This window comes from Panthera onca, chromosome F2 (genome assembly GCF_046562875.1).
Source record: "Panthera onca isolate mPanOnc1 chromosome F2, mPanOnc1 haplotype 2, whole genome shotgun sequence".
NCBI classification, from domain to species: domain Eukaryota; kingdom Metazoa; phylum Chordata; class Mammalia; order Carnivora; family Felidae; genus Panthera; species Panthera onca.
This window is the reverse complement of record NC_138356.1, coordinates 74867290-74879176: the sequence shown is the minus strand read 5'-3', so window position 1 is coordinate 74879176 and position 11887 is coordinate 74867290.

Below are 11887 nucleotides of genomic sequence, written 5' to 3'. Positions count from 1 at the left end.
TGCTCTGAAAGACCCAGTGTTTTACAAGAGTGACGTTTACTTTCTGTGATCCCACTGGACGATGAACAAGTCAAGCCGGGTTCATTGGAACGTCAGGAGAGAGGAAGCTTCTGGAGATTGTGTTTTTTCAGCCTGTTTTTCTACATATTGTCTCTACGTGAGAGAAAGATGAGAGGGGGAGGACTGTCATGAGGGTGCGAGTGCTTGTGAGTAAGAAACCTTTCCAGGAAAAACAAATCAACATTTATAGAGGAAATGATTTCTTCCGTTGGGTGAAGACCGCTGCCCACTTACTCAGCCAACGTTATTTCCAGTAATCTCTCCCAAGTGAATCCTCAACCCCACCCACACGTGCTTCTCTTCTGAGTCCAAGCATTCTGAACTGTGCCCCTTGGCCATCACTGGGGGGCTTCAGGTCCCCCAAAGCTGGGTTTGTCAGGGGATGGGACCATCCTCAGGTCAGGAACGGTGACTGTTCTTTGTATCCTCACAGCCATGTTTCTTGTCTGACAACTCGGATATTCTCCATACAGAAGAAATATCTGAGTGCCAAGACCCCAGGGGGATAGCGCTGAATGCCTTTCCTGTGCCTGCCTTGGTGGGTCCCACCTGTCCTTTGAGAAACTGGACCAGGGGCGCCTGGGTGGCTCAGTCGGTTAAGCGTCCGACTTCGGCTCAGGTCACGATCTTGCGGTCCGTGAGTTCGAGCCCCGCGTCGGGCTCTGTGCTGACAGCTCAGAGCCTGGAGCCTGTTTCACATTCTGTGTCTCCCTCTCTCTCTGACCCTCCCCCATTCATGCTGTCTCTCCCTGTCTCAAAAATAAATAAACGTTAAAAAAAAATTTTTTTAAACAAGAAAAAAAAAAAAGAAAAAAAAAAAGAAACTGGACCAGCTCTCCAGGACCCCAGGCGTCAGAATTGAGACCACGGAGTAGTAGTTTCATAGTCATGATTACCAGAGGTCATGATTAAAAGTGTCATTGAAAATTTGTTTGGTGGGGAGGGGGGTCGCCTGGGTGGCTCAGTTGGTTAAGTGTTCCACTTCGTCTCGGGGCATGATCTCATGGCTCTTGAGTTTGAGCCCCACATGGGGGTCTCTGTTGTCATCACAGAGCCCACTTCAGATTCTCTGTCCCCCTTCTCTCTCTGTCCCACCCCGTGCTCATTCCCTTTCTCTCTCTCTTTTTCTCTCCAATAAACAAACATCAAACAAATTTTTTTCTTCATGGCATCAGATTACAACACAATGTAAGAAAGAACATTCTAGTTGTAGACATTCTCTAAAGATGAAAAGAGGGGCGCCTGGGTGGCTCAGTCGGTTAAGCGTCCAACTTCAGCTCAGGTCACGATCTCATGGTCCGTGAGTTCGAGCCCCGCGTCGGGCTCTGGGCTGATGGCTCAGAGCCTGGAGCCTGCTTCCCATTCTGTGTCTCCCTCTCTCTCTGCCCCTCCCCCGTTCATACTCTGTCTCTCTCTGTCCCAAAAATAAATAAACGTTAAAAAAACTTTTTAAATAAAGATGAAAAGAAAGGTAATGAGTTCCTGCCACCAGATACGTTCAAGCAGAGACCGGAGGAGAATTATCTTTACAAAGATTATGTGGATATTCTTTCAACAAATATTTGCTTCCAGCAACCACTGGATAGATCAGAGCGTGGGGTTTGGATTAAAATTGGGAGGATTCTGGAGGCATCGTCATCTCTGTTATCTCTGGCACATTAGCTTTCGGGGTCTCTCTTGTTTCATCTATAAAAGGAAGAAGTATGGAAGGGTGACAAAGAACAGGACCTAGTCGTCCCACTGTGGCAGCATTTGCTAAAAAATACAAGTGTGGGGCTGTAGGGGCACCTGGGTGCCTCAGTCAGTTACGTGTCCGACTCTTGGTTTCAGCTCAGGTCGTGATCCCAGGGTTCGTGGGTCAAGCCCCGCATCAGGCTCTGTGCTGACAGCAGGAAGCCTGCTTGGGATTCTCTCTCTCCCTCTCTCTCTTCCCCTGCCCCATGCTCAGCTTTTCTCTCTCTTTCTCAATAAATAAATAGACACTAAAAAATAAAAAATACAAGAGTAACGGTAAGGGTATTTGTACCAGATGTCTTTTACAGCAGGGTTTATGTTATTTGAAAAACAAGTGGAAAGCTTGTCATTATATCAGTGGGAGTTACTTATTGGTAAATAAATTACAATATACCCATAGTGCAACTTAATAGCCTAGTAGTAGAAAGCTGATGCTAGAGATATGTGTGCCTTGGCCTGGGAATTTGACCTTGATACACACACACACACACACACACACACACACACACACACGTGTGTGTGTGTGTGTGTGTGTGTGCGATAAGCAATTACTATGTGTGGCATACTGCATGATTCAATTATATGCATGCACCCATAAATCTATCTTTGCCATGAGCGTAAAAAAATCTCATGAGCAGATGCGATTGGTTAATACCAGTCGTGTCCAGAGGTGAGACTAGAAGAGGAGGAAGCCTTATCAGTTATAACTAGATCCAGGACCATTCAACGGAAAACTCAAACCACCACCACCACGGAAACCGGGGCTTAAGTAAATAGGAGCTTTAGTTTTCTCTCACAAAAGGAAGTTGAGAAGTAGGTGGTCCAGAACCAATGTGGCGATAGCTAGATAGTCATCAACTCGGGCTCCGTCTTTCTGCGTCACTATCCTTGACTAATGGCCTCTCCTCAAGACCACTTGTGGTCAGAGACGGTGGTTGGTGCTCTGGCAGCCTCGTCCAGGTAGGAACGTGGGGGAAGCTATTTGTGCCTCGTCCGCAGGCACGATCTCAGAAGTCCTGTCAACCGTACCTAATTGCAAAGGAGGCTGGGAAATGTAGTCTTTCAGCTGGCCGCAATAATTGCATATTATATTGCAACATATTACATTTTTTGATATCAGGCAGGCTCGATAACGTAAGAAAACTCTAAGAAGGCTATGGAGAATAGATATTGGGTAAGCAAGTAACGGTCATTGCCACAAGACGATTAACATTAAAAAAAAAAATAGACTTCCATGTTATCTGGCTAAAGGCAATGAGAATGCATTGCTTTACAATTTAAAAAAATCCAATTAGGAAAGGTTTAACATTTTTTTTTACATTCATTTATTTTTGGAAGACAGAGACAAAGCATGAGAGGGGGAGGGGCAGAGAGAGAGGGAGACACAGAATCCGAAGCAGGCTCCAGGCTCCGAGCTGTCAGCACAGAGCCTCACGCGGGGCTCGAACCCACGAACCGTGAGATCATGACCTGAGCCGCTCAGCGGACTGAGCCACCCAAGCCCCCCAGGAGAGGTTTTTAAAAGAGAAGGAAGGAACTAACTTTTCTTAGCACACACCATGAGCCAATCAGGCATTTCACGTGTCAACTCATTTCATCGTCACGGTGACCCCGAGGAGGAGAGTGACTACCCCTTCTCCTTTCAAAAGGGAGAGTCCACGATGCAGAAGGATGACACAAATTTCCAAAAGTCTCGTTGTCACCGAGGAGCAGAGTCAGGATTGGAATCCGGGTGTGTGTGATTTTAAATTCTGTGCCACAATCTCTAAGACCCTTCCTTAGAAAGGAAGGAGGGGAAAACACCAAAAACCCAAACACAACTCGTGTGTGATTCTAGAACCCCGGATCTGGAAGGGACGGGATGCCCTACCCTATCGTTAGGACGAGTACTGGACAGTGAACACAGAGTGTTGAACTGTCTGATCTCTGATGGACGTTATCTAATGGGCAGGCTTAGGAGGGCACCAACCTGTATTTCCCTCTCGGATGTATTCATTTCCCGGCAATAGGAATTTTTTCACTTCTCCTTCCTTTTTGTTTCTCTTGCCGATTTTCATGCAAACATTCAAACAAAGACAAGGAGGTGAAAAATAAAGAATACGTTTTCATTCCCCACCCCCTGTTTCCTAATATAAGTCTCATTACGTCAGAGGGACAAGGACAAGATCAGAGTCTTACACAAACACTGGGTTCCTCTCAGATTTTCATCCATGTGACTTTATGAGGAAATCATGGAGGGGAACCTACCAGAATAATACCGTTCCAGCCAAGATGCTGTCTGCTGTGTGGGAAAACATGAGAACCATGGGTATTTTCCTTGAAGTACTTTCGATTCTAGACCCGACAGAAACAAACATAAAAAGAAGATACTGCCTTCCGCCGTCCTGCACCACATTGAGGCTGGACCCTTGGTCTCTCTATCTTACCAGAGATATAGTTTTGTCCCTGAAATGAAAGTCGTCCTCAGGGAAATAGGAACACCCTCAACGCAGAGTCTTTTCCATCTGGGGTTTTGGCGTGTCCCCTAAAAACTCCAATACGGGACTCGTCCTGCCCTCTTGAAGCCTCGAGAACGAGTTGGAACTTCCAATGAGAGCCTGTTGAATATTGGCACATGGCGGGCACTTCTGCTAAAGTGCATCACGCGCTTGCTTGGGGGTGTGGAAGGGAGTCTTCCCTTCCCTTCCCTTCCCTTCCCTTCCCTTCCCTTCCCTTCCCTTCCCTTCCCTTCCCTTGCTGGGGTGGAGTCTGAGTTTCTTTCCTCACCTGCTGTGGGAACTCTGGCCAATCGCTGCCTGGCTCTGTCTCCTGGTCTGTGAGATGGTGACAGTCGGTTCGTTTTTTCTCCCCCTGTAGACTGTACGTCCTCCGCGGGTGGGAGAAGGTGTCCTTACTCCTCCCTCCAGGCAACAGCCACCTCCAGAAAATGTGGCTGCTTCTGGGGTCAGAGCTCACCAGGGGCAGGGCAACCCGTCCGGCCGTGCCCAAAGGGTTCCCAGACCCGTGCTCGGGCCCGCACCCCGAGGGGAACCCCCAAGACGGAATCTGAACGAACCAATGCGTAACTGGAGAACAATCCGTCACAAACCGGTGAGCGTAGCCAGGTTTCGACCTTGACCTCCCAGCAGCACCGACAGCGGGACCCCGGGATCAGACAGAGCACCGGTAAGTGAGGCGAACAGCCAATTTCTCAGCAGGGAAGACGTTATTGGACTGGATTCGCTGTGCCTCCGGGGCTAATCCAGGACCCTTGAGCTTGATGCTTTTATTGCGTATCTCGGGATATTGGGTTAGGCCTGACTTTATCTCAAGCAGTTGGACCGAGTGAGCTCCTACAGGATACCAGCCGTTAGGTTAGCTTCCTTGCATGTTCACTCTCTCAACAGCCTAGGTGAGTGTCCCAGTCAGTGCTAGGAGCCGTTGCTCAGCCTACGTGGCCCCGCTGCAGCCTGGGGGGTGTGAGCCGGAAGGTTCTAGAGTCCGTCCGCCTGGCTGTGAGTTGCGGCTCTCCCACCTACCCACTCCGTGGCTAGAGCAAGCTGACTGCACTGCGCAAGCCTCAACTTTCTCACGGGCAACGTGGAGGTAACAACGCCAGGCAGCACAAAACAGGAGGTCTGCAAGGAGTGCTTGGCCACACTGTGTTCTCTGCAACGTCCATAGATGCCAGCTCTGAGATGCGGGGACCTAGATGGCCCGGGCCCTGGGGGGTGCACAGGTGATGGAGGCACAGTCTCAGCTCTGAGACATTTGTGGTCTAGGGGGAAACACGGCAAAATGAGGCTGGGATCCCAGGGCCCTCTTTTCCTGAAAGAGGACATCGAGGCTCACCAAGGCTCAGTGACTCACCAAGAACCCCCAGGACACAAGTGGAGGTCCCAGGATTGTCCTTGGGGCGCTTTATGCTGACCTGTCTAGTCCCTGTCATGTGGTTCTTCTCTTCCTGGGTGCCTCCTCTCGCCCAGAGGGAGATCGTCGCATTTAGAGAATGCCTGGAGCAACCCTGCCACCCTGTTTCTTTCTGGGTCTGGGTGAGCGCCCAGGACATGGGTACGGTCAAGGGCAGGAGGGGCCTTGACCTTGGCAGATCTGCCTTTATCTGGAGGCCTTTTGCTTTGCACAGCCCAGCAGAGGAGGGACGGGAGGCTGGGGAAAAAGCCGGTAGGAGTCGGTGAGGCTGGCCCTGTGTAGAAACGTGGGAAGGAGACTCAAGAGAGATGTGGGGGAACTTTCCAGTCTCTGCTGCTGCCCCTATCAACACACTCACCTTCAGCATGATCTGTGGCGTCTAAGTTACGCTCAGCGACAGGTGCTGACATCGGGGCTCCGGCAAACGTCTTCAAGGTCCACAAGCCAGGCGTGTGTATTCGTTCTTCCTTTGAAACGCCCCCTGCCCAGCATTCCTCTGCCTTCTGGTCCTCTGCACATCTGGGTGTCAGGAAGTGGCTTTCACCCCCACCTCCTTGCACAATCTCCATCCAGGCTGGGCCCCAGTGGGGAGCACCTGCAAAAAGGAGCTAATTCCTACACCAACTTTAATTCCTAGCAGTAGGGGACCTTCCGGCCGGCGACCTAGTGGGTCGGCCCCATCTGTAAAGTGGAAATAACAAGAGCAGCTCCCAGAGGCTTTCCTCTGAGGATGAGGGACCATGGACAGCTGGAATCTATTGCCCAAGCGTGGCCTAAGTGCTTCCCCAGAAGGAAATCATTTCGTCTTGACCGCACACGCTGAGGTAGGTATCGGCGCGGTAACCTCGGCTTTACGGAGGAAAGAAGCAAGTCCCGGAGAGCTGGGGCGAGTTTGTGCCTGTGTCTAAGCGGGAGTGAATAAAGGAGTCGGGGAGCTGGGGACTGAACCGGATGGTGCAGAAACTGAGTCTGGGACCCAACCCGAGGCTGGGGGCAGAAAGAGGGAGATGGGTCCGGGTTCAAATTCGGCCACCGTAGCTACAAAGGCACTGAGCACTGAGCCTCGATCTCCTCTTTCGAGCAAATAAAATGGAGCCCTGAAGGGTTTTAAGCAGGGTGGTGACATAATCTGTCGTGTGGCTAATTGTGTCCTTCTGGCATGCTAGCCTGGGAATCCATGCCAAACCCCCAGGACGGTACCTGGGCCTCCGTGAGAGATTCCCCCCAAAACAGTCCTTGCTCCTTGGACAGGTTTTGTCTTCCCAAATAAATTTGCAAAGGGTGAAGACCTCTCGCTTCCTCTTGGACCCCCCCGGGTGCTCTCCAAGCAGAAAGCATATGAGCAATGCTGTAGAAATTCTCGAAGCCAGAGCTCTTGGAGGCGCCTGCCCGAGGCTGAGCCCGGGGCGGGAGAAGGAGAACAGAAACCGCCCGGGGAAACAAACACACCAACCTACGAACAAGGCCTGTGTTTGTTACAGAAAGAGAAAGGGCCCATTCAGCTCTGGGCCCTGGGTGCCCAGCGTTTCCTCCAGGCCCAGAGCTCCAGGCGGCTCTGCCTTGTCCTGGGACACGGCTTCCCCAAAGCCACCTGTGACCCCTGGCTGCAGCTTTGGGGCTCTGGGCTGAGGCCTGACGCATCCCCCAGTTGATGAGGATGAAGGCAACTGCCTTTTCCCCAAATGCTCACCAGAGCGGCTGAGACACCTCTGGCCTTGCCACACAGCCTGGGTGGGGTTTCCTTTTCCCTTCCCCTTCCTCAACTCGGTTCTTGGTATCTTCTCTCTTCATTCACTTCTGAAGCCCAGGGCCAACAGTGGAGCCATGGCTGGAATGGAGAGAATTCCTCCAGCTATCTTGGGGTGGGGCGGGAAAATGTAGTAACATTTATTGAATGCCTACTACGTGCCAAACATTCTGCTGAGCCTTATTAATCTACTACTCCCAGCACAGCGCCGAAATGGTTGGATTCGACTGAGAGTCCCTTCTCTTTCCAGCACAAAATCCACCCCACGGGGCTGGGATGGTGAGAGCTAAGGTAGGGAAGAGGAGAGGCTACAGCGAATGAGGAAGCCCCCAGCACACAGCAGGTGTGTTCAAGAAATACACCTGTATCCCGGCTCTGAGTTTCTACGGTACGTGCTGAACACTTGTAAACTGGGAGGAGAGAAAGAACGACTCTGCATAAGCAGTTCGTTTGTTTCATCCCACGAGCATTTAACAAGTTATTTACCGAGTGCCTACCGTGTGCCAGAAACTGTGTAGGGGCCAGAATACATCAGTGAAAGAGGCAGAAAATGCCCCTGCCTTCGTGCAGCTCGCATTCTCGCGTCACATCAGGGAGAGGGATTCTTTCCACGCGTTTATCCAGCACGGCGTGTGGACGGCCTGCCTGTGTGCCAGATGCCGTTCTCCGCCCTGTGTTCGCAGACCACGTCCCGTGAGGCCAGGAGGCAGCATTGCCCTGGGCCGGACTGCACCTTTGTGGGAACTTGAGGAAAGGGGTCTTCTCCTCTGACCTCTGCCAGAAAAATTGTCCTGACCAGTATACGAATAGAGAGTAACAACCATGTGATGGGGTCACCTGGGGTCGTGCAGTGAACAAGCTTCACTGAGGAGGGGCTGTACCCCGTGGGGCCACTCGGAAGCCACTGAAGCCTCCAACTCTGAGGAAGGCTGTCAGTGCTGTTCCAGGCACGGGAGTGGCTCCGTCACGACAGCAGCAATAATAATTGTTTTTAGTTTTTTTTAAGTTTCTTTTTATTTTTGGGAGAGAAGGAGAGAGAGCAGGGGCAGGGGAGGGGCAGAGAGAGACAGAGAGAGAGAGAACCCTAACTAGGCTCTGCACCTCAGTGCAGAGCCCGATAAGGGGCTCGAACCCAGGAACCGTGAGCTCCTCACCTGAGCTGAAGTCACGAGTCGGAGGCCTAACCTACTGGGCCACCGAGGTGCTTGGCAGCAATAATAATTATTAACGAAAATTAGAGCTAGCATTTCCTAACGACTCCCTGATATTCCAGAAACTGTGCTATGTGGTCCTGAATTCATTCAGTTTTCCTAGCACCCTATGAGGCAGTGTCATGGGCTGAGCTGCGTCTCCCCCAAATGCATATGTTGACGTCCTAACCCCCAGGGCCCCAGAATGTGACCGTTTTTGGAGACAGGAACTGTGAAGCAATGATCAAGCTAGAATAAGGTCATGAGTGTGGACCCTGGTGTAATAAGGCCGGTGTCCTTGTAGGAAGGGGGATTAGGACACAGACAAGTACAGAGAAAGACAGAGGAGAGGAAAGATGGGGAGAAGACAGCCGTCTACAGGAAAGAGGCCTCAGAAGAAAACGCTGCTGATACCCTGATCTTAGACTTAGAGACGCCAGAATAGTAAGAAAAGAAATTGTTGTTGTTTAAGCCACCCAGTCGTGGTGCTTTGTTATGGCGGCCCCAACAGACTAATGCAGGTTAAGTGCCATTTTCCCCATTTTACCCCTAAATACAAACTAAGTCTCAGAGAGGTTATGTAACTTGTCCAAAGTCACACAGCCAAGAAGTGGGGAGATGAGGTTAGAAGTCAGATCCGCCTGACCCCAAGCCCATGTGCTTAGCCACACTGCACTGGACAGATTTTTTGTCTTTGATGCTCTTTGGGGCCTTTCGGAGATTCGGTTTTAACTACATCCCTGCAGGTAAGGAAGTCAGGGGGAGGGAGTCTGGCACTGAGCCCGCCTCCACACCTACATACCCTTCCCCTGAGCAGACGCTGAAGAAGCAGGCCGGCGGGCTCTCTTCTCGTCCGGGCGCTGCCCTTAGAGCCGGGCCAGGCTGAAGAAATTGTCCCTTCATTTTGTTTTGTTTTCTAAATCATCTTGGCCTTTGGAGGCAGTGACCTTTAGAAAAAGAAAGAAAAATACAAAATATTCCAAAGACAGTGAGTCATCCGAAAAAGTCAACTCGAGACCAGGGTGCAGTGAGCTTTGTCACGAGTCAGATAGTAAATATCTCAGGTTTTGCCTGTCACGCGGTCCCCATGGCAACTACTCGGCTTTGCTTCCGTAGCCGCCGTTGAGGATATGGAAATGAATGCGCGTGGCTGTGTTCCAATAAAACTTTATTTATAGGTACTAAAATTTGAATTCTACATCATTATCCTCTGCCACGAAAAATGTTACCTCTTCTTCGGATTTTTTCCTACCACTTGAAAATGTAAGATCTGGGGCGCCTGGGTGGCTCAGTCGGTTGAGCGTCCGACTTCGGCTCAGGTCATGATCTCACTGTCCGTGAGTTCGAGCCCCGCGTCGGGCTCTGTGCTGACAGCTCAGAGCCTGGAGCCCGCTTCCGATCCTGTGTCTCCCTCTCTCTCTGCCCCTCCCCCACTCATGCTCTGTGTCTCTCTCTCTCTCTCAAAAATGAATAAACATTAAAAACAATTTTTTTAGGGGCGCCTGGGTGGCTCAGTCGGTTGAGCTCCCGACTTCAGCTCAGGTCACGATCTCACGGTCCATGAGTTCGAGCCCCGTGTCAGGCTCTGTGCTGACAGCTCAGAGCCTGGAGCCTCTTTCAGATTCTGTGTCTCCCTCTCTCTCTGACCCTCCCCCGTTCATGCTCTGTCTCTCCCTGTCTCAAAAATAAATAAAACGTTAAAAAAAAATTAAAAAAAAAAAAAAAGAAAATGTAAGATCTATTCTTAGCTGGCGGACCCCACGAAGACAGGCACTGGGTCGGATCCGGCCCATGGGTTGTGGTTTGCTAGGGGCTGCTGTAGACAATCGTGTTTGACACTTTCTGCGAAGTGATTTGAGAGCTCTCTGGAGTTGCCGAAGCCTGACAAGAACGATTTTGCGTGTCCCGAACCGCACCAACCGCGTGTGGTATGGCCCGGGTTGTTACCGACCGCCCAGTCAGCCCCGGGCATCCAGCTGTCGGGGTCGCCTCTGTCTCCTGTTATGTAAGACACTCTTTCTGAAGCCCCCTGATGCAGGGATCAGGAGTCCTGGGAAACATTCCCAGACTGCCCGCCCACTGGCTGTGCCTGTGTGTGTGTGCCTCAGTTTACACAGAACGGTTTTAAGGATTGGATGATATTAAAGATGCAGAGGGGGCCCCTGGGTGGCTCAGTCAGTTGGGCATCTGACTTCAGCTCAGGTCATGATCTCACGGTTCGTGGGTTCGAGCCGCACGTCGGGCTCTGTGCTGACAGCTCGGAGCCTGGAGCCCGCTTCCGATCCTGTGTCTCCCTCTCTCTCTGCCCCTCCCCCACTCATACTCTGTCTCTCTCAAAAATGAATAAACATTAAAAACAATTTTTTTAGGGGCACCTGGGTGGCTCAGTCGGTTGAGCTCCCGACTTCGGCTCAGGTCACGATCTCACGGTCCGTGAGTTCGAGCCCCGCGTCGGGCTCTGTGCCGACCGCTCAGAGCCTGGAGCCTCCTTCAGATTCTGTGTCTCCCTCTCTCTCTGCCCTTCCCCCCACTCACTCTCTGTCTCTCTCAAAAATAAATATTAAAAACAAAATTAAAAACAATTTTTTTTAAACAAAGTCAGGGTGCAGATAGCATAACTATCACGCAAGTCACACACGTAATTTAATACGGAAAATCTCCCGTAACCATGTTTACACAATGAAAAGAAGGAAATGAGCTTGACTCAGATTTCATATTTCCATTTAATCCAACATCTCCAATATCATTTCAATATGTAATTAATAATTAAAAATGGAGATATTTTATAAGCTTTTCTTCGTGCGAAGTCTTTGGAAACCGGCTGGCCTGTCTTGCGGTCAGGCTGAGCTGGGTTCGAATCTCAGCTCCTTGCATAAGTAATGGCCCCAGTCTGAGCCTCAGTGTCCCCACTCTGGCCTGGGAGGATTGCAGAGAGGATTACAGGAAGAGGCTTGTGTGGAGCTTTCGGCAGAGCAACCCCCCCCCACACCCCCCACAACCCCCTGCACTGCCTTAATGCCCAGGGGGTGAGGATGGCTGGTCAGATGGAGGACAGGACCCGGGTGGGGGTGGGGGGGTGCGGAGGTGGCCAAGAAAGTGGAAAGAGCTGGAAGCAGCAGGTGTGGTAGGAAGGAGCCAGGAGGGAGGGGCTGCCCCGCCCCGGAGCCCTGCCCTGCCCTGGGCCCTGCATCTGGCAAGGCGCTGAGTCACCTCTTGGCCTTGAGGGATTCCTGGGAGGGGTGTGCAG